General features: G+C 42.6%; 1 pseudogene; it reads left to right on the top strand.

The window, feature by feature from the left end:
• LOC138637640 (zinc finger protein 850-like) overlaps positions 1-23,111 on the top strand; it is a 136,413-nt pseudogene that overhangs the window by 87,692 nt on the left and 25,610 nt on the right.

Raw genomic sequence — 23,111 nt, 5'->3', positions numbered from 1 at the left:
GTATATTGCCCAGCCAAGTAGTATATTGCCCAGCACAGAGCCACGTAGTATACAGACTTAAAAAACAAATAAACATATACTCACCCTCCTCCGCCTTTCCCGCTCCTCTCCACGCTCCCGGGATCGCTCCATTGCAAGCGCCAGCTTCCGGTCCCAGGGCTGGTGTGAGCAGGGCCTATGATGACGTCGTGGTCACATGACCGTGACGTCACGGCAGGTCCTTGTCGCACACCAGCCCTGGGAGCGGAAGCTGCCGCTTGCAATGTAGCGGTCCCGGGAGCGTGGCGAGGAGCGAGAAAGGCGGCGGAGGATGAGTATAACAGGTTTTTTTTTATTATTATTATTATTTTTAACATGACATTTTTACTATTGATGCTGCATAGGCAGCATCCATAGTAAATAGTTGGGGACACACAGGGTTAATAGCAGCGGTAACGGAGTCCGTTACACCGCGGGCCGTTACCGCTGCCATTAACCCTGTGTGAGCGGTGAGTGGAGGGGATTACGGAGCGGGCGCCGGGCAGTGAGTGCAGGGGAGTAGGGGATGGACTAATCGGACTGTGGCCGTCGCTGATTGGTTGCGGCAGCCATGACAGGCAGCTGCCGAGACCAATCAGCGAACGAATAACCGTGACAGAAGGACAGACAGACAGAAGTGACCCTTAGACAATTATGTATATACATGGTAATAGTTTGGATATATTTTTCTACATGTCAATTCTATACTACCGAACTTGTAAAACCTTTTATTTATTTTTTTCTGATGAACCGTGATGATCTTTCATCACTATAAATGTAGCTGCACTGTGTTGTAAACTCTGGTTTTCTTGTCCTGATGAAGAAGTCTGTGGTACTTCGAAACGCGTCGGAGAAATAAAGAAAAACCACAAATACTTTCTGTCTGGACTTGGATCTATCAGATGTGATACCGCAGCGCAGATTATCCTCCTCATCTGTGATTTCCCGGTCTGAGGACCTGTTGGACCTGCAGCAGCTGGATTTAGAAGTCATGGAAATATTGTGTATACGTAACTAAATCAGATTAGTATAACCGTATTTAACATTTTTATCTCCCTCGGATAAAACCCTGTTGCGCTGTTTTTCTTTTCCTAGTTTTTTCTTTTTCTACTACACACCAGTTCACAACCAGGCACATTTTCGGGGTTTTTTCGCACATGTACTTTTAAGAACTCTGAAGTTCTACTAGTTCGGTCATTCGTATAATTTATTCATTTTTTTTCGCCATATACATGTCCCATTTTTTTTTTTGTCATTTAATTAATTTATAATTCTAACAACCATAAAGGACAATTAAATTACATTTCTAAATATGTTCCGTTTCCATAGCAATTATTTTTATGTAAGATACATGTGAGATTGTGGGGCTGGAAACGACAATTAGGACTCAGCAGCTCCTGCTACTTTCCAACGCCCGGTTGTCACCTGATTCCTGGCTCCAGAGGAGAAGGTGTTGTCAGCCCTTCTTTTACTGTATACACAGTGCTCAATCAGGACAGCCAAGATGGCGATATACCATTTCTATCTTCTCTGTTGGGGTCCAGCCGCCCCTCACAGCCGGCTTCCTCCTCTTCCACAATCTTGTACAGCTAATTAAAAGGATACCAGTGCTATGCAAATATCCATCATTGAGGCAATACTCAATATGCAATAATATAGAAAGGAGGACTTTGAGTTTTAGCACAAAATACAAACTTTATTAGAAACCAAAAAACAATACAACAATAAAAATGGATATCATAGGTCAAACAAGTAGTGATCAGTGAACCATACCCAGGTAAAGTTACTAAACCAGAGATTCACACTTAGAAAAATTCTATCTGGGTAATGATATAGAGTGTGGGTATATTGTGAATATTTTCTCAGGGACTAATATTCCCAAGTTCCCTAAACACCCACTGCTCATATACATAAGCCCACATGGGACACTCGTAGCCAGTACATAAATATCAAGTTACAATCAATAATTACCCATGTCCAGAAAGTATGTGAATCCCGGTAACCCCAACGCGCGTTTCGCGTGCCAATAGTAGCCTCGCTTCCTCAGGGGGCGTGGCTTAACTCCAGTCTTAGTGCTCCTTAAATACTACACCGTTCCGGTCACCCGACCGCACGGCATCCAATCCCTGCCATCTGAAAGTGCGCCTGCGCGCTTGTGACGTGTCATCGTCATGGAGACCAGCGGCGCTAACAAATCGCTTGTGCATCCATCTATAATCACCAAGTGATCACGTGTTATATTTATGTACTGGTGCCGACAAGCACCACACGTCCCGCAGTGGCCCCCACCACGTAGCAAGGTCCCCGCCCATCCCAGTCACATGAGCGAGCCGGCGCCTGGCCGCAACATGCTCTCGGAGGGAGCAGGGGACATCACTCCAGGGAAGAGGACAGCGCAAGACATGCGGTGCTGTCGCTTATCAAATAATGTGCTATTACACCAGTGAATGAAAAAGGTGCCTATTATATTTAAAATGATGATTATATTAATAATCAGTGTAAATATCACTGTTTAGTGCCAAGTATTATATATGTAAGTGTGCTCTAAAAATCCATGCTTAAAACAGTATTATATTGACAATCAGTGCAATTCTAACGATATATCACTATTTAGTGCCAAGTATTATATATATGTATTCTAAGAATATCCATGCTATTAAACAATATATTACCATACATAATTAAAACAGACCATGATAGACAACATGCAGACAAATGAAAGGATAAGACAATAGGGACACTATCCATTTGGCACTCCCAACTGTTCTAGAACATATTCACCCTATGGTTTCATAATATCACATGTCCATTTAGGGAGCATATAAATTCTCAATGTGTCCATCTTGTTTAAGTAAATCTATTCTTCTAAAAGGAAGGTCTTCTTTCTTTATCCACTCTATGATGAAATACGAAATAATGTCCTCTCGTATTCTCATTATATCTGCAGTATGTCGACCAGGAACTAAACCAAATGACAAAGACACAATTAAAAATCACGAACTAAGAAAAGGAATTAAAAAAATAATAAAATCTGATTGGAGTGAGTCAAAGTGGATCAGGTATAACACTACTTATGGGATTGATACCAAAATTTTACAAATAGGATGAAAAGCCATATGATTCATTTAGCCCATTAGGTGCAAGAGTCCCCAAAATGGTAATCCACCTACATTCTTTTTGTGCCAGTAGGCGTTGGATGTCACCTCCTCTAATCCCACTCTGAATGTGTTCAATACCCCTAACTAAAAGGAGTCTAGGATTGCATTTATGGTGCTCTTTAAAGTGGCGTGGAATAGTTTTTAATTTTAGAGTATCTTCTTCTCTCTCTGCCGCAATGATGTCCCTAACATGCTCTCTCGTGCGAGTACCCAGTCGTCTAGACGTCAGACCAATATAAATTTTAGGACAGCTACACACTGCATAATAAATGACCTGAGTGGTGTTACAGGTAATGTGTTGTTTTATGGGGAATATTTTTCCTCCCACCGATTGAAAGTCCGACGCCCGACTGATGTTCCTGCACGAGATGCAGTTTCCACATGGGAAACATCCTTTGCTAGGACCAATTGAGCCAAATTGATTTATTGGAGGGGAAGGGATGTAATGACTGGACACTAGGATATCCTTAAGATTCCTACTTCTTCTGGATGTCATCATGGGATTTTCTGTCAGGACTTTAGATAGTGTTGGGTCAGTCATTAATACATTCCAATGTTTCTGGAGACAATTTTTCATTGTAGTCCATTCCCCATTAAATGTAGATATAAATCGAACTACATTTTCCTGTTGACGTTTCTCCTTTCTCTGGGGATATAGCAAAGTCTCCCGTTTTTGGAACCTAGCCCTCTGATATCCCTTTTTGATACATCTATTACTATATCCTCTTTCTTTAAACCTCTCTTGGAGATCCTTCGCCTGCATTTCAAACTTGGACTCAGAGGAGCAGATCCTCCTCACCCTGAGGTGCTGCCCAACCGGGATGGCCCTAATGGTGCTATAAGGATGACTTGAACTCGCATGCAATAGAGAGTTGACGGAGGTGGACTTCCTGTGCACATCGGTCTGTAAATATCGATGTTCATCCACCTCAATTTTAACATCCAGAAAGTCCACCGCCGTCGTACTCATTTGATATGTCAATTTGATGTTAAATCTATTGCAATTGAGGTCCTGCATAAAGGTCCGTAACTCTTGCTCGGATCCCTGCCAAATTATAAGCAGGTCATCAATATAACGCAACCAGCACTGCACATGGTCCGCGGCCCGGACGCCCCCCCCACCAAATACCTCCCTCTCCCAAAATCCAAGGAAGAGGTTGGCGAAAGAGGGCGCACAGGCCGCGCCCATGGCAGTGCCGCGTTGCTGCAAATAAAATACATCCTTAAAAACAAAAAAATTTCTGGTTAAAATGAAAGTAAGTAATTCCAAAATAAAATCACACATAGGGCCATCCCGGTTGTCAGACCCCAGGAAGAAGCCGACCGCCTCCAGTCCATCCTCATGTTTTATGCATGTATATAATGACTCAATGTCGGCAGTGACAAGAATCATATCATTCTCCAATTGGATCCCATTGATCCTACTCAGCACATCCGATGTGTCCCGAGCATAGGAGGGAAGGGTCTCAACCAAAGGTTTAAGATAAAAATCCACAAATTTACAAATTGGATCACTCAAACCTCCCATGCCCGAGACAATCGGACGGCCGGGGGGATCAATGGGATTCTTATGTATCTTGGGAACAAAATACAGGGTAGGTACTTTTGGAAACCTAGTCAATAGGCCATCAAGGATCTTTTTTGGGATCAATCCCTTCTCAAGAGCATCCTCTAAAATACCCTCCAATTCCTGGGAAAACTCATTTAATGGATTATGTTCCAATCTACGGTATGTTTCTCTATCCCTAAGATGTCTTGCTGCCTCTTTTTCGTAGAGTATCTTAGGCCACAAAACAACGTTCCCCCCCTTGTCCGCCGGCTTGATAACAATATCATCATAATCCCTCAACTGTTGTAATGCTATTCTCTGTTTAGCTGTCAAGTTATCATATTGACGTCTTGTGGTTATTTTCTCAAAATCTTGTTTAACCAATCGTGTGAAGATTTCTACTGCCGGACATAAGGACAAGGGGGGGAACTTTGTTGATTTTGGGCAGCAATCAGGTGGAAACCTACCAATAGGGCCCGATGTTTGTTCTTCCAAGAGATCCTCCAGTGCCCTCTGAGCCTCCTCCTCTATTTGGTCCTCACTGGATGTAGATCCATCCTTTGCAAACAATTTTTTGAAAATCAATTTTCTTGAGAAGAGATAGAGGTCTTTGGTAGCTGTAAACAGATCAAAGTTATTAGTGGGTGAGAATGTCAACCCCTTCTGAAGTACACTAATTTGATCGTTACTAAGTATATGATTTGATAAATTGATTACCTCTAATCCCTTCTTATCTCTCTTAGTTTGATGATTTTTTGGGGTGGCACCAAATTTAATGTTCTTTTTGTCTTTGTTTAATCCAGAATTTCGTAGATCATAATATTTGGATCCAGATTTACTTGATCCTTCACTCGAGGTCATGGACACATTGGAGGCCGATCTGGCACGGGAGGATCCCCTGTATCGGAATGTTTTCCTATTCCATTTATAGACCATGTTGGATTGCTGGTCCCCAATATCACGTTGGAATTTTTTGGCCTTATTTTCACATATATTTTTTTCCCATTTAGAAAAGTCCTGATCCAATTCCGCATTAAATGCTATAAGCATGTCATTGGGAATATCCTGTTTCAATCTGGCTTGGATATCCTCAATTTCCTTGTCCATTGCATCAATGGCCGTCTGATTAAGTTGTGTCAACAGATCCATAAAGCCCCTTGAACAAGTATTGGCCAGCTCTTCCCATTTAGCTCGGAACATATCATCTTCCACCTCAAATGAGGGGAATACCTGGACTCTAAGTCCCCGTGGTATCAATCCCCTTTCCAAGTATTTGTTTAGAAAAGCCCGATTCCACCAGATTCTCATGCGTTTATTGAGAGTCTCTTTAAGTTTTTTAAATAATTCCTGTTTTTCTTTACCACCTCCTACCAGAGACACCTGAGGTTCGTCACTGAAAACATCTTTAAGTTGCATGCGAGTTCAAGTCATCCTTATAGCACCATTAGGGCCATCCCGGTTGGGCAGCACATTTATGTACTGGCTACGAGTGTCCCATGTGGGCTTATGTATATGAGCAGTGGGTGTTTAGGGAACTTGGGAATATTAGTCCCTGAGAAAATATTCACAATATACCCACACTCTATATCATTACCCAGATAGAATTTTTCTAAGTGTGAATCTCTGGTTTAGTAACTTTACCTGGGTATGGTTCACTGATCACTACTTGTTTGACCTATGATATCCATTTTTATTGTTGTATTGTTTTTTGGTTTCTAATAAAGTTTGTATTTTGTGCTAAAACTCAAAGTCCTCCTTTCTATATAATCTTGTACAGCTGTTGACTCTGCAGTGACATTTTAGAATATCACTGCAGAGTAACGTGGAGCATCCGGATGGTAAAAGCCATAGGACGGTCTAGAAACAGTTAGATCACATTATTTTGCTGTAATAGGGCTGCTAGCATAGAACTGTCACTGTGATGAAAGGGACACTTTGTCTTGGCACATGTCACATATTGTACATATCTGTGCCGAGAGCTAAGGTTTCCCAGCAGAACATGATCCAGAGCATCGCTCTACCTTTGCCACCTTGTCTCCTTCCGATAGATCACCTTGGTACCATCTGTTACCCAGGTAAGTGACGCACACACACCCTGCCATTCATATGATAATGGAAACATGATGTATGAGCCCGGGCTAGGATGTCTAGAGAAGAGACTTCTTGAGGGAGGACATGATGAGCGCTGAATGAGGGAAGAGTCAATCTTCAGTAGTGATGAAATGCTGCTTTACTGTAAAAGTGGTGACTAGGGTTTAGCGACTTTTACTTTTTTAGGGTCGAGTCGGGTTTCGCGAAACCCGACTATCTCAAAAGTCGAGTCGAGTGAAATCAGCCGATTATCGCGAAAAGTCGGGGATCGACCGAAACCCAATGCAAAGTCAATGGGAAATCTCTCTCTCGTCATACGAAACGCGACTTTGGCGCGAAGATCGCCGACCGCATGGCCGATCCCACACTAGGCTCGGGTTTCATGAAACCCGACTTTGCCAAAAGTCGGCGACTTTTGAATTTGTCCGATCCGTTTCGCTCAAGCCTAGTGGTGACTATGCTGCAAAACTGGTGTGACTGAACACAGCGTCCACTTCACAGTAGATCAAGATCATTTCATAGAGAGAATTATCAGGAACATTTCCGTCAATGTGTAAATGATGAGGTTGATTGGTAATTCTGCTTGATCATCACTTGAGGAGATCCTTCTCCTTTACTTGTAATTTCTTTTTTTCTCATTCACCCGGATCCTAATGTTCTGTTCAGGTCATAGTGACCCGAACAGACTTTTTGCGGCCCTGTAGATTTTTTTCTGTAAGTCAATAAAACTTGAGACTCCTTGACTTTTCCTCATTTGGGGGGACCTACCTATGAGTATTTTTTTATTTTTTTTTTCCGTTTACTTTTTGCTACACGCAAAAAGTTACACTTGTTGTGTTCAGGTCATAGTGACCCGACATCGTTTTTTACAGCTGTGAGGCCATATTTTCAGTGAAATAAAGGAGTTATAACCTCAGTTGGGTCAATTTATTGCATCTACTATTGTATATCAATTGATTTATTTCCTAAATTATTTCAATGGGGTCGTACACGCGCTCTACCGGGGGTATGCATTGAGATCTGCGCACCATAAAAATGGCTTTATATTAATTATTTTTGGTGCGCAGTCTATTCTAAAATGTAGAGTGCATCCGGAGTGATCACTAGGTGTGCACTACACGTGTATATTATGCTCAGAACGGACTGCTCAGAACGCGCTGTCTAAGACGTTTTTTTTGTAAAGCTGAGCTGTAAAGTCTTGCAAATATTTTTTTTTTTTGCTAAGTAAGTCTGTCTTCTTGGCTTATCTGCTTGTTTTCAGAAGGGTTTTTATCTTCTCTGCTCTTATCAGTACACATATGCTAGCCCACACATGTTACCTTTCAGTTTCTTTGGAGAGCAGCTGTGTACATACCTCTGTTCCAGGATATCTCTGTTCCAGGCAGTATCTTTGTTTTCTACAGGTATGTTGCTTGTTATGCTTTTACTAATCAATTCTATTGATAGATTGTATATTGTAAAGGAATACTTTTATTTTATTACATGTAATTAGTGTTATTACTGTGTGATACACTTCTCTACACTTAGCATGATAGATTGCTGGATATTGAGCACTGGTATGCTTTGATGTAGTATAGAAGCTCTTATTGTTTTTGAATCTGTTTTTTTTTCTCAGACTTTATTATTATTGTTTACTTACAAAGGTTTTTTTTATTACAGTGTTGTCTATCACATCATTTCAAAATGATGCTTCGACGCAAATGGCGTGAAGCTGAATTAGAGGAGTTCATGGATAACTCTGATTCAGATGACATTCCAGTGGAAGACGTGAGTGAAGAGGACCACATTAGTGATGTGGAAAAAAATGTAGAAACCTCGGAAATAGAAACTGATGAGGAACCTGACCCCCATACAAATCAGACGGAAGAAATCCTTTCTAAAAATAAGGAAATAAGGTGGAATTTGCAGCCTCCTGATCAGGCTGGCAAAAGATCCTCTGCAAATATAATAAGTGCTAGTCCTGGCCCTACCAGATATGCAATTTCACGAATATCCAATATTGAATCTGCATTTGCATTATTCATAAATGTGAATATCCAAAATATTATCATACAAATGAGTAACATTGAAGGACACCGAGTGTACGGTGAGAAATGGAACAATTTAGACCTGAGTGCTCTAAATGCTTTTATTGGTCTGCTGCTCTTAGCAGGCGTATACAGGTCATACGGAGAATCTACTAAATCTTTATGGAATGCTGACAGCGGTCGACCAATATTTAGAGGAACTATGTCCCTTCAAAGGTTTCACGTCATTTGTCGGGTATTGCGTTTTGATAATAAAATAGATCGAAATGAACGCAGATGTATAGATAAGCTTGCCCCCATTAGAGTCATTTGGGACAAATGGGTAGAAATTCTGCCAAAATTGTACAACGTTGGGGAAGCAGTAACCGTTGATGAGCAACTAGTTTCATTTCGTGGTAGGTGCCCATTTCGTCAGTATAAACAAAGCAAGCCGGCGAAGTACGGGATAAAAATATGGGCATTATGTGACAGCACAAGCTCTTACCTTTATAATGCACAGGTGTATACTGGCAAAACACCAGGACAAAGAGTTGAAAAAAATCAGGGGATGAGAGTTGTCCTTGATTTGACGAATGGTCTCAAAGGTCAAAATGTAACTTGTGATAATTTTTTTACTTCATACCAACTAGGGCAAATGTTACTAAAGCGACAACTTACCATGTTGGGTACGATCAGAAGAAACAAGCCTGAACTACCACAAGGTATTTTGGGGAAAAGAAGTGTACATAGCTCTATGTTTTACTTTACTCCAAATACAACAGTTGTTGTGTATGTGCCAAAAAAAAATAAAAACGTCATACTAATGAGTACTAACCACCATGATAATGAAGTAAGTACACGGGAAGATAGAAAACCAAATATGATCTTGGACTACAATGCAACCAAAGGTGGTGTAGACACATCAGACCAACTCATTGGTACATATTCCTGCAAAAGAAAATCAAATCGGTGGCCAATGATTCTCTTTTACAACATTCTGGATTTGTCAGCCTATAATTCTTTTGTGTTGTGGAGGGAAATCAATCCCAATTGGAACCCCAACAAACTCCATAAAAGAAGACTATTTATAGAAGAACTGGGGAAGTCACTGGTTAGGCCTTATATTGAGAACAGAAAAGTTACACCAAGAACAGAAGCAGCAGCAGGCCTGGTTCAAAGCATCCATCGACATGCCCAGGACAGTGAAGCCATGTCCTCCACAAGCGCTTCTACCCCCATGGCCTCTTCTGGCATCAAAAGAAAAAGATGCAGCTATTGCCCTTCTACTTGTGACAACAAGACGAGTATAACATGTTCTGGCTGTAAAACATTTCTATGCAAAAATCATGTGTATTGTTTTTCATGCAAGAATCCGTAAATTTATATGATCATGTAAATATATTCACATTGTAATGTTTATTATCTTTAATTTTTTATCACAAAATGTTTGATTTGATTGTTTTGTTTTGTTTTTTTTACAAAATATGTGTAGTTTTCTATTTTCGTTTTGCTCATTGATCTGTTTTTTCAGAATAAAAACAAAAAAAAAAGATTTCTAGTTCACTTTTCTTTTTTTTTTACTACCAAACATGTTCACAAACAGTCTAGTAAGCAAAAAGTATAAAAAAATGGAGTTAGAGTGTCTAAAATCAAGGTTTAATAAGCCGGGTCATAGTGACCCTGAACACTACAAGTGTATAGTAAATGCGAACAAAACAGCAGGGTTAAGATGATCCAGGATTCATTTTTCCCTTTCCTCTCATATTCACTGTGGGATTCTTGCAGGAAAACTCCAGTGGAACAACATGTGGACTCGAAAACTTCACATCTGCGTCAGTGATCGGTAAGAGCCGTCCATACGTCTTGTTTTACTGTAAATTTCTGTATTAATGAGATCACTTCCTCATTGTGAATATTTCATTTATTGCCATCATATCCCATCATATTCCATGGCACTTCTACAGTGTGATACAATATGGACAGATGCAGCACCAGTCAAAAGTTTGTACACCCCTGTTCGTGCGGTGGTTTTGCTTGTTCTTATTGGAATGTGCACATTTTAAATTCAGACTGAAGGCAGCAAAACCACAAAGTAATGTGGAAACAAGAGTGAAGGAACACGTATGAAACAATACAGAATGTGTTACACCTTAGATTCCTCATTGCACCCCCCTTTTACTCTGATGACAGCTTTACACCCCTTAGGCGTATTTTCAGCAGTTTCATCAGGTCAACACCTGGAATGGCTTGGACAGTGTGGAAGGAGCTCCCAGACAGGCTGAGCTCGTCGGCTGCTTTGCCTTCTCATCCCAAACCATCTCAGTTGGGCCAAGGTCAGGCGGTTGTAGAGGCCATGTCAGCTGAGGCAGCCTCCAACCTTCTCCTTCTTTGTCACATGCTCCTTACGTAGCCTTGAGGTTTGTTGGAAGCATTGTCCTTTTGCAGTGCAAATGATGATCCCGAGAAATTACTGCAAAGTGAATTAACAAGTGAGGCCATGGCAGGTATGCAGGCTACTCCACTGCCATTCAGCGCTGCAGTTTGCTGCCACTTCCTTCCATTATTTAAGCTTACTCCTCGCCGTCTCCTATTCCGGTTATAGGTTTTCTATGCTGTCCTCTTTGTTCCAGTTTAAGCTGTGGAGTTCCAGTTACTTTTTTATTTCTCCCTGTTTGTCTCCCTCCCTGTGTTTCCTTTCCTTAGTAGTGAAACTACTGTGTTGCTGCCCTTCTCACTATATAGGGCTAGCTCAGGACCAGCCAGGGCTTAGACACATGATGGCGCCCAGGGGGAAGGACCCGTCTAGGGACCATAGGGAGAGCAGGGTGGAGTCTCAGGTGAGTGTTTAGGGGTCTCCCTTCTCCCCATCGTCAGGGCACCCTTTACCTTCTTTCCTTCGTTTGTGCCGCACGTCGGTCATTTTCTTACTCCGGTGTTGCACCTACTTTGCGTCAAGTCTCTGAAGAACCACTGACTGCCATAGCAATCCTATGGTTGACCACCTAGTAACACTTAGGGATAATAACTTTTGGGAAGCACGTAATGTTAGCACCTTAGTGACATTTATTTGGGAAACACCATTTGGTCATTATCACAAATCCCGGAAGATCATCATTTATGACTGCATTATGCCTTCATAGTCAGTTCTACAATATTCATAGTCCAATCTCACATCCCCCAATAATAATGGTACTCAATTCTCAAGGTCTCAGATTTTGACTCATCCGACCCCAGTACAGATTTCCACTGGTTTAATGTCCAGTTCTTGTGTCTTTCTCTCCAACATAGTAAAATCGAGAATGTTAAACAGGACATGGATAGAACGTCATTTACAATCACTATGGCAGATAGCCGCTGGTTTATTCACCTGAACTTTTTTTTTTTTTTTTAATGGATTTTAAGATGTAAAACTAAATGGATTCACACACAATGGCTAAATGATATAATAGGTCACTGAAAGGATCATGAATAATACATGCAAGAGAATAGAAAAAAACGTACCAGATATAAAAAGTAAATCTGCAATAAACACGACTCGTGTATATATGTAGGAATATATATATATATATATATATATATATATATATATATATATATATATAGCAGTGAACATGTCTCATACCCAGGAGCCCAGGTGGATAAGAGCTGACTTTCCATCCTGCAGTTTCCTTGGACTCCTCTCTGTCTAACTCTTTTATATCCTCCTTGTCCTTCTGATGTTTCTGAGCAGGAAGAAGGGTCCATAGAGACATTTCTAAAATTATGACAAGTGTCTTGATCGTTCCCTTGTTCTGAAGTGACAATTTAGCAATGTTCTGTGTTGTGAATTCTGTTGTCGGGCTCCCTCCTGTGGTCATGAATGGTACTTCAGCTGGTTCTGTCCATGGACTTCCTCTGGTGGGTGTTTCTGAGTTTCACAGGTGACGAGGTTAATTCGTTAGCTGCTGCTCTATTTAACTCCACTTAGATCATTGCTCCATGCCACCTGTCAATGTTCCAGTATTGGTCTAGTTCACTCCTGGATCGTTCTTGTGACCTGTCTTCCCAGCAGAAGCTAAGTTCCAGCTTGTATTTCTTTGGTTTGCTATTTTTCTGTCCAGCTCGCTATTTAATTTGTTGTCTTGCTTGCTGGAAGCTCTGGGACGCAGAGGGAGCGCCTCCGCACCGTGAGTCGGTGCGGAGGGTCTTTTTGCGCCCTCTGCGTGGTCTTTTTGTAGGTTTTTGTGCTGACCGCAAAGTAACCTTTCCTATCCTCGGTCTGTTCAGTAAGTCGGGCCTCACTTTGCTAAATCTATTTCATCTCTGTGTTTGTATTTTCATCTTTACTCACAGTCATTATATGTGGGGGGCTGCCTTTTCCTTTGGGGAATTTCTCTGAGGCAAGGTAGGCTTTATTTTTCTATCTTCAGGGCTAGCTAGTTTCTTAGGCTGTGCCGAGTTGCATAGGGAGCGTTAGGAGCAATCCACGGCTATTTCTAGTGTGGGTGATAGGATTAGGGATTGCGGTCAGCAGAGTTCCCACGTCCCAGAGCTTGTCCTTATTATCAGTAACTATCAGGTCATTCCGTGTGCTCTTAACCACCAGGTCCATTATTGTCCTGACCACCAGGTCATAACAGTTCTGGTACCTGCTTTCCCTAAAAGGCTAAATCAGGACTGAAACTAAGAATATTAAACTGGTAAAATCAAATTGTACCTATAAGTTGGCCCTTTTCAATGTAGAAGTGACAGGATCCCTAGAAGGTGAAAAGTAGAAAATTAGGTGATTTATTAATTTAACTTATTGTCTTAAAGCCCCACTCCAGCGTTTTGTTTTGTTTTTTAATACACGGCTGGAGTGGTGCTTTAAATGTAATTCCCCTGCCCCCTGTCTCATACTCACCTGCCGCCACCTTCATCGTTTTCCATCCCATCAAAAAGTGACCTTCCGGCAGCTCCCGTGTTTCATGGAGTAAGCCGGAGGTCACTTTCCAATACAAGTCTATGAAAGTCTTGTTCTGGCTCTCATTTACTTGCATTGAGCTTTTGTGATGTAACTCTGATTTCTGGCCGGTCAGATGTTACGGGCACAAGATGGAGCCGCGGGACTGGAGTGCCGTCAGTAAAAGGTGAAGGCGAGTGTAAGAGCGGGGGCAGGGGTACGCACTGCACAATACCCCCATATGGCTGCCCCAAAGATGGTTTCGCACCATCAAAACAGCCAAGAATCGGGCTGGAATTACTGCAGAGGCCTAAGGACGGAGGGGGACTGGCACTTCCAAACCCATTGTATCTATTTTTTGGCAGCGCAGGGTCATCGCTCTGATTGGCTGTTGAGAGTGACGTTTCACTTTCAATCAATGAAAATTGGTGAAATATTACAATCCAGCCATGGCCGATGCTGCAATGGCATCAGCCATGGCTGGAGATCGCGATCTGCCACCCCCACCACCACCGATCACCTCCCCTCCATCCTCAGTCCTGTCATCTAGTGTCCTCCGCTCCCCTCCGTCCTCCTGTCCGCTCCCCCTGCAGTCCGATCTCCCCCACCCCCCGCTGTCCGATACCCCCCCCCCCCCCTCATACTTACCGATTTCCTGAGCCCCTCCCGGTGTCCGTCTGTCTGTTCCTTGGGCGCCGCCATCTTCCAAAATGGCGGGCGCATGCACAGGTACATTTTGATCGCTGTGATAGGTTCTATCACAGCGATCAAAAATATATATAAATAAACCCCCCCCCCCCTCCTTTATCACCCCTATAGGTAGGGTCAATAATAAAATAAAGAAAATTATATATATATTTTTTTGCCCCACTAGGGTTAGGGTTGGTTCACACTGCGTCTAAGCAGTCCGTTAGACGGACTACGTTACCCCGCGGCATAAACACAGGGTAACGTAGTCCGTTACGGCCGCCATTGATAGCAATGTTAGACGCATCGCTAGCGCACGCCCACAATGGGTGTGCGCTAGGGATGTGCCGTCATTGAGTGACGGACCCAGAGACGCGGACTGCAGCATTTCCGGGTCCGTCACTGCTAGCGCAGATAGAGCTAGCAGATGCTCTATCTGCGCTAGCAGCAGCACGTTAGCGTATGTGCTGAACGGGCTGCTGCTAGCGCAGTGTGAACCTGGCCTTAGGGTTAGGGTTACGGCTAGAATTAGGGTTAGAACTAGGGTTAGGGTTAGAATTAGGCTTTGTGCACACGGTGCGGATTTGGCTGCGGACAATCCACTGCGGATTCGTAGCAGTTTTCCATCAGGTTTACAGTACCATGTAAACCTATGGAAAACCAAATCCGCTGTGCCCATGGTGCGGAAAATACCGCGCGGAAACGCTGTGTTGTATTTTCCGCAGCATGTCAATTCTTTGTGCAGATTCCGCAGCGTTTTACACCTGTTCCTCAATAGGAATCCACAGCACAGGTGAAATCCACACAAAAAACACTGGAAATCCGCGGTAAATCCGCAGGTAAAATGCAGTGCCTTTTACCTGCGGATTTTTCAAAAATAGTGCGAAAAAATCTCACACGAATCCGCAACGTGGGCACATAGCCTTAGGGTTAGGGTTGGAATTAGGGCTAGGGTTGGAAATAGGGTTAAGATTAGGCTGTGGGGTTAGGGGTGTGTTGGGGTTAGTGTTGGAGTTAGAATTGAGGGGTTTCCACTGTTACGGCACATCAGGGGTCTCCAAACGCAACATGGCGCCACCATTGATTCCAGTCAATCTTGCATTCAAAAAGTGAAATGGTGCTCGCTCCCTTCTGAGCCCCGACGTGCGCCCAAACAGTGGTTTACCCCCACATATGGGGTATCAGTGTACTCAGGACAAACTCTGCAACAATTATTGGGGTCCAATTTCTCCTGTTCCCCTTGTGAAAATAAAAAATTGCTTGCTAAAACATCATTTTTGAGGAAAGAAACATGATTTTTTATTTTCACGGTTCTGCGTTGTAAACTTCTGTGAAGCACTTGGGGGTTCAATGTGCTCACCACATATCTAGAGAAGTTTCTTGGGGGGTCTAGTTTCCAAAATGGGGTCATATGTGGGGGGTTTCTACTGTTTAGGCACATCATGGGTTCTGCAAACGCAACGTGACGCCCGCAAACTATTCCATCAAAGTCTGCATTTCAAAAGTCACTACTTCCCTTCCGAGCTCTCCCGTGCGCCCAAGCAGTGGTTCCCCCCCCACATATGGGGTATCAGCGTACTCAGGACAAACTGGACAACAACTTTTCGGGTCCAATTTCTCCTGTTACTCTTGTGAAAATAAAAAATTGTGGGCTAAAAAATAACTAGATTAGATCCTTGGGAGGTCTAGTTTCCAAAATGGGGTCACTTGTGGGGCAGCTCCAATGTTTATGCACACAGGGGCTCTCCAAACGCGACATGAGGTCCGCTAACGATTGGAGCTAATTTTTCATTCAAAAAGTCAAATGGCGCTCCTTCCCTTCCGAGCCCTGCCGTGTGCCCAAACAGTGGTTTACCCCCACATGTGAGGTATCAGTGTACTCGGGAGAAATTGCCCAATAAATTTAAGGATCCATTTTATCCTGTTGCCCATGTGGAAATGAACAAATTGAGGCTAAAAGAAATTTTTTGTGAAAAAAAAAAAAAGTACTTTTTCATTTTTACGGATCAATTTGTGAAGCACCTGGGGGTTCAAAGTGCTCATTATGCATCTAGATAAGTTCCTTGGGGGGTCTAGTTTCCAAAATGGGGTCACATGTGGGGAAGCTCCAATGTTTAGGCACACAGGGGCTCTCCAAACGCAACACGGTGTCTGCTAATAATTGAAAAATTTGCTCCATTCAAAAGTCAAATGGCGCTCCTTCCCTTCCGAGCCTTGCCGTGTGCCCAAACAGTGGTTTGTGACCACATATGAGGTATCGATGTACTCGGGAGAAATTGCCCAACACATTTTAGGATCCATTTTATCCTGTTACCCATGTGAAAATGAAAAAATTGAGGCTAAAAGACATTTTTTGTGAAAAAAAAGTACTTTTTCATTTTTACGGATCAATTTGTGAAGCACTTGGGGGTTCAACGTGCTCACTATGCATCTAGATAAGCTCCTTGGGGGGTCTAGTTTCCAAAATGGGGTCAGTTGTGGGGGAGCTCCAATGTTTAGGCACACGGGCTCTCCAAACGCGACATGGTGTCCGCTAAAGATTGGAGCCAATTATTCATTGAAAAAGTCAAATGGCGCTCCTTCCCTTCCGAGCCCAGTCGTGCACCCAAACAGTGGTTCCCCCCCACATATGGGGTATCGGTGTACTCAGGACAAATTGTACAATAACTTTTGGTGTCTAGTTTCTCTTTTTACCCTTGGGAAAATAAAAAAATTGTTACTAAAACATCATTTTTGTGACTAAAAAGTTAAATGTTCATTTTTTCCTTCCATGTTGCTTCTGCTGCTGTGAAGCACCTGAAGGGTTAATAAACTTCTTGAATGTGGTTTTGAGCACCTTGAGGGGTGCAGTTTTTAGAATGGTGTCACTTTTGGGTATTTTCAGCCATATAGACCCCTCAAACTGACTTCAAATGTGAGGTGGTCCCTAAAAAAATGGTTTTGTAAATTTCGTTGTAAAAATGAGAAATCGCTGGTCAAATTTTAACCCTTATAACTTCCTTGCAAAATAAAATTTTGGTTCCAAAATTGTGCTGATGTAAAGTAGACATGTGGGTAATGTTATTTATTAACTATTTTGTGTCACATAACTCTCTCGTTTAACAGAATAAAAATTCAAAATTTGAAAATTGCAAAATTTTCAAAATTTTAACCAAATTTCAATTTTTTTCACAAATAAACGCAAAAATTATCGACCTAAATTTACCACTAACATGAAGCCCAATATGTCACGAAAAAACAATCTCAGAACCGCTAGGATTCGTTGAAGCGTTCCTGAGTTATTACCTCATAAAGGGACATTGGTCAGAATTACAAAAAATGGCCAGGTCATTAAGGTCAAAATAGGCTGGGTCCTGAAGGGGTTAAAAAAAAAAAAAGAATGGGAGCAGGGAGTTTACCATTTAAATCGACATTTCAGCACTAAAAAAACAAACCGCTAGTGTGGTGCTTTATTTATTTTTTAATTTTCTTTGTTGTTTAGAACAGACATCAACAATGAGAGATGAAATTTGTCTCATCATACGTTTATTTTGGGGATTAATGGGCTGACATTTTTTTAGGCAGTTTTACATCTTGAATTTCTTATTTTAGGACCTCTGGACTGTGGTCTGATTTGTATTTATTTTGCTCACTTATATAGCGCCATCATATTCTGCAGAGCTTTACATTTATCATCCTCACTGTCCCCATTGGAGCTCACAATCTACATTCCCTATGAGTCTTTGGCTTGTGGGAGGAAACCAGAGAACCTGGAGGAAACCCCCCCAAAAAACGTGGAGAACATACAAACTCCTTGCATATTTTGTTCTTGGAGGGACAAAATTCATGACACAGTTAGAGGGGACGTCACCAATCCACCAACAGCTGCAACCTTTGATTGGCTGCAGTGGTCAGGTGACTTGAGCAGTGCGTCATCAGATTTATACATCTATATAGGAAAGGATTCTTTGCAGTTAGAGTAGTCAAACAATGGAATCCCCTACCACAATACTACAGGTTCAAACTATGATGCTGCCTATATTATGGGTTTTATGGAATTGTTTGGGCCATTATTGTCTGTTGTCCTTTGTGCATATTATATATTTTGTGGTCTGGATAGAAACATCTGCCACTATCTCTACAACCAATAATAGTTTAGACTTTCTGGAGACAACAAAACTTATAAACACTATGTTTTCTATTGATTTTCTCCACTTTTATACATAGATTTCTGATATTGTATTTTGTTTTCTTGACTTTATGCTATTGCCTTTACCCCTTCCCAACCTACGACGCATCATAAAAGCCGGTGCCAATCCGACCTGTGACGCAGCGTATGTGTCATGGCGGGATCGCGTTCCTGCAGGTCGGGTGAAAGAGTTAACGGAAACTTCACCCGACCTGCAGAAACAGGGGTACTTGTACTTTAGACCGGATGGGGGGGGAGGGGGGTTGGCATTGCCCTCCCTTGGCTATGGTCGCTCTGGTGACCACTTTGTCACCACCCACCAGATCTGATTGGAGCTAGCGTCCATGTGACGCTATCTCTCCATTCAATTGTAGAGTGGCGGAGGAAACCATGCCTACCTTGCTGTCCAGCTTCATGTCATCCGTGGAAGCTGAACAGCGAGGTGCCTTCATGCTGCCCTGCCACATACCGCGATCGCTGCCGCCGCCAGGTACTCCCCTCTGCTGCCCTCCGTTCCCCCCCGCCCCAGTGATCACCCCTGATCGCTCCCTGCCCAACTGATCTCCCCCCTCATCTCCCCTCTGCCCCGCCCCACTGATCTCCCCCTGCCACGCTGTTCTCCCCCCTGCCACGCTGTTCTCCCCCCTGCCACGCTGTTCTCCCCCCTGCCACGCTGTTCTCCCCCCTGCCACGCTGTTCTCCCCCCTGTCACGCTGTTCTCCCCCCTGTCACGCTGTTCTCCCCCTGCCACGCTGTTCTCCCCCCCTGCCACGCTGTTCTCCTCCCCTGCCACGCTGTTCTCCCCCTGCCACGCTGATCTCAACTCTACCCTGCTGATCTCACCTGCCCCACTGATCTCACCTCTGCCCCACTGATCTTCGCCTACCCTGCTGATCTCCCCCCCTGCCCTGCTGATCTCTGCCCCGCTGATCTCCCCCCTGCCCCGCTGACCTTCCCCTACCCTGCTGATCTTCCCCTACCCTGCTGATCTCCCCTCTGCCCCGCTGATCTCCCCTCTGCCCCGCTGATCTCCCCCCTGCCCCGCTGATCTCCCCCCTGCCCCGCTGATCTCCCCCCTGCCCCGCTGATCTCCCCCCTGCCCCGGTGATTACCAACCCTGCCCCAGTTTTTCCATTAGGGTTAGGGTTGGGGCTAAAGTTAGGGTTAGGGGTGTGTTGGGGTTAGAGTTGGGGGGTTTCCACTGTTTAAGCACATTAAGGGCTCTGCAAACTTAACATGACGCCCGCAGACCATTCCATCAAAGTCTGCATTTCAAAACGTCACTATTTCCCTTCCGAGCCCCGACGTGTGCCCAAACAGTGGTTCCCCCCCACATATGGGGTATCAGCGTACTCAGGACAAACTGGACAACAACGTTTGGGGTCGAATTTCTCCTGTTGCACTTGTGAAAATAAAAAATTGCGGGCTAAAAAATCATTTTTGAGGAATTTTTTATTTTTTTATTTTCACAGCTCTGCGTTATAAACTTCTGTGAAGCACTTGGGGGTTCAAAGTGCTCACCCCACATCTACATCAGTTCCTTGGGGGGTTTAGTTTCCAAAATGGGGTCACTTGTGGGGGAGCTCCAATGTTTAGGCACACAGGGGCTCTCCAAACGCGACGTGTCCACTAACGATTGGAGCTAATTTTCCATTCAAAAAGTCAAATGGCACTCCTTCCCTTCCGAGCCTTGCCGTGCGCTCAAACAGTGGTTTACCCCCACACGTGAGGTATCAGTGTGCTCAGGAGAAATTGGCCAACAAATTTTAGGATCCATTTTATCCTGTTGCCCATGTGACAATGAAAAAATTGAGGCTAAAAGAAAATTTTTGTGAGAAGAAAAAGTACTTTTTCATTTTTACGGATCAATTTGTGAAGCACCTAGGGGTTCAAAGTGCTCACTATACATCTAGATAAGTTCCTTGGAGAGGTCTAGAGGTCTAGTTTCCAAAATGGGGTCACTTGTGGGGGAGCTCCAATGTTTAGGCACACAGTGGATCTCCAAACGCGACATGATGTCCGCTAATAATTGGAGCATTTTCCATTCAAAAAGTCAAATGGCGCTCCTTCCTTTCCGAGCCTGGCCGTGCACCTAAACAGTGGTTTACCCCCACATATGAGGTTTCAGCATACTTAGGACAAATTGGACAACAACTTTTGGGGTCCACTTTCTCCTTTTACCCTTGGGAAAATAAAAAAAATTGTTGCTAAAAGATCATTTTTGTGACTAAAAATTAAATGTTCATTTTTTCCTTTCACATTGCTTTAGTTCTCGTGAAGCACCTGAAGGGTTAAAAAACTTCTTGAATGTGGTTTTAAGTACCTTACAGGGTGCGGTTTTTAGAATAGTTTTGTAAATTTTGTTGTAAAAATGAGAAATCGCTGGTCAACTTTTAACTCTTATAACTTCCCAACAAAAAAAATGTTGTTTCCAAAATTGTGCTGATGTAAAGTAGACATGTGGGAAATGTTATTTATTAACTATTTTGTGTCACATAACTCTGGTTTAACAGAATAAAAATTCAAAATTTTAAAATTGCAAAATTTTTGACAAATTTCCTTTTTTTTCACAAATAAACGCAAAAATTTTCAACCTGTAGTTTCCACTAACATGAAGCCCAATATGTCCCGAAAAAAAAGCCTCAGAATCGCTAGGATCCGTTGAAGCGTTCGCGAATTATAACCTGATAAAGGAACACTGGTCAGAATTGCAAAAATGGCCAGGTCATTAAGGTCAAAATAGGTTGGGTCATGAAGGGGTTAATAAAGATTTTTGGTTAATAAAAATAGATTTTTTTGCAAAAATAAGGTTTTGTTTCTTTTTTCCAGATGAAGTTGAGTCGAGAGTCTTCAGTGGACATCACTATTTGTCACCCTCTTATGAAGTAGAAAGTAACAATATCAGACAAACTATGTCCGTGTTGGCCAATGCACCCACAGTCTTTGAGAGCACAGATTTAGTTACAGATACTTCTTGTCCCACATCACTGTCTTTGCATGAGAGAATTCACAAAAGCGAAAGGCCATTTCCATGTTCAGAATGTGGGAAATATTTTAGTCGGAAATCTGGTCTTGTGGAACATATGAGATTTCACACCGGTGATAAGCCGTTTTCATGTCCAGAATGTGGGAAATGTTTCCCTCGGAAACCAAATCTTAAGAGACATCTAAGAAGTCACACAGGGGAGAAGCCATATTCATGTTCAGAATGTGGGAAATGTTTTACCGAAAAATCAGGTCTTATTGACCATCAAAGAACTCACACAGGGGAGAAACCATTTTTTTGTCTTGAATGTGGGAAATGCTTTAGTCAGAGACCACATCTTGTGGGACATCTAAGAACGCACAGAGGGGAAAAACCATTTTCATGTTCAGAATGTGGGAAATGCTTTGTCCATATATCATATCTTGTTAAACATCAAAGATCCCACACAGGGGAGAAGCCATTTTCATGTTCAGAATGTGGGAAATGCTATGTCCACAAATCAAGTCTTGTTATACATCAGAGAACTCACACTGGGGAGAAGCCTTTTTCATGTACACAATGTGAGAAATGTTTTCTCTACAAATCAGATCTTGGTAAACATCTGATAAGTCACACGGGAGAGAAGCCATTCTCATGTTTCCAATGTGGGAAATGTTTTAGCTATAAATCGGATCTTATTGACCATCGAAGAACTCACACAGCGGAGAGACCATTTTTATGTCTTGAATGTGGGAAATGTTTTAGTCAAAAACAACATCTTGTGGGACATCTAAGAATGCACAGAGGGGAGAAACCGTTTTCATGTTCAGAATGTGAGAAATGCTTTGTACACAAATCAAATCTTGTTAAACATCAGAGAACCCACACAGGGGAGAAGCCATATTCATGTACAGAATGTGGGAAATGTTTTGGCCAGAGATCAGGTCTTGTATATCATTTGAGTACTCATACAGGAGAGAAGCCATTTTCATGTACACAATGTGAGAAATGTTTTCTCTACAAATCAGATCTTGCTAAACATCTGATAACTCACACAGGTGAGAAACCATTCTCATGTTTCCAATGTGGGAAATGTTTTAGCGACAAATCAACTCTTACTAAACATCATAGGACTCACAAATAGGACAAGACATTTTAGTGTTCTGATTCGAGGAAATGTCTCAGGTGTGGAACTTTGTGATGTTCATCTCCTTGATATAAATAAACAAGAAGAATATTTGTTAAATATGCTTATTTCTTATATTTATTTAATCAGGACTCTTTACCAGATGCGATATTCTACAGAAAATGTCATGATATTTCTCATAAAAAATGTAGTGGTTTATTGGATTGTCCACCAAAAAGCATCATTGCAGCAAAACATAAAACAAGTTTGTTCCCCATCTTTCCTGAGATTCTGAATGGTAAATGGCATCTGTCTCTGTCATGGAGTATGGTAGAAGTCATCATGGCCAACTCGCATACCAGCTGTTCATTTCATTTGAAGTCTGTGTGAAGTCTGAAGTCCGTAGAGAGTGAAGGAGAAGC

The sequence above is a fragment of the Ranitomeya imitator genome, chromosome 5 (assembly GCF_032444005.1).
Source record: "Ranitomeya imitator isolate aRanImi1 chromosome 5, aRanImi1.pri, whole genome shotgun sequence".
In the NCBI taxonomy this organism is placed as follows: domain Eukaryota; kingdom Metazoa; phylum Chordata; class Amphibia; order Anura; family Dendrobatidae; genus Ranitomeya; species Ranitomeya imitator.
Note: the sequence above shows the minus strand (reverse complement) of the source record. Positions and strands in the feature narration are given on the sequence as shown.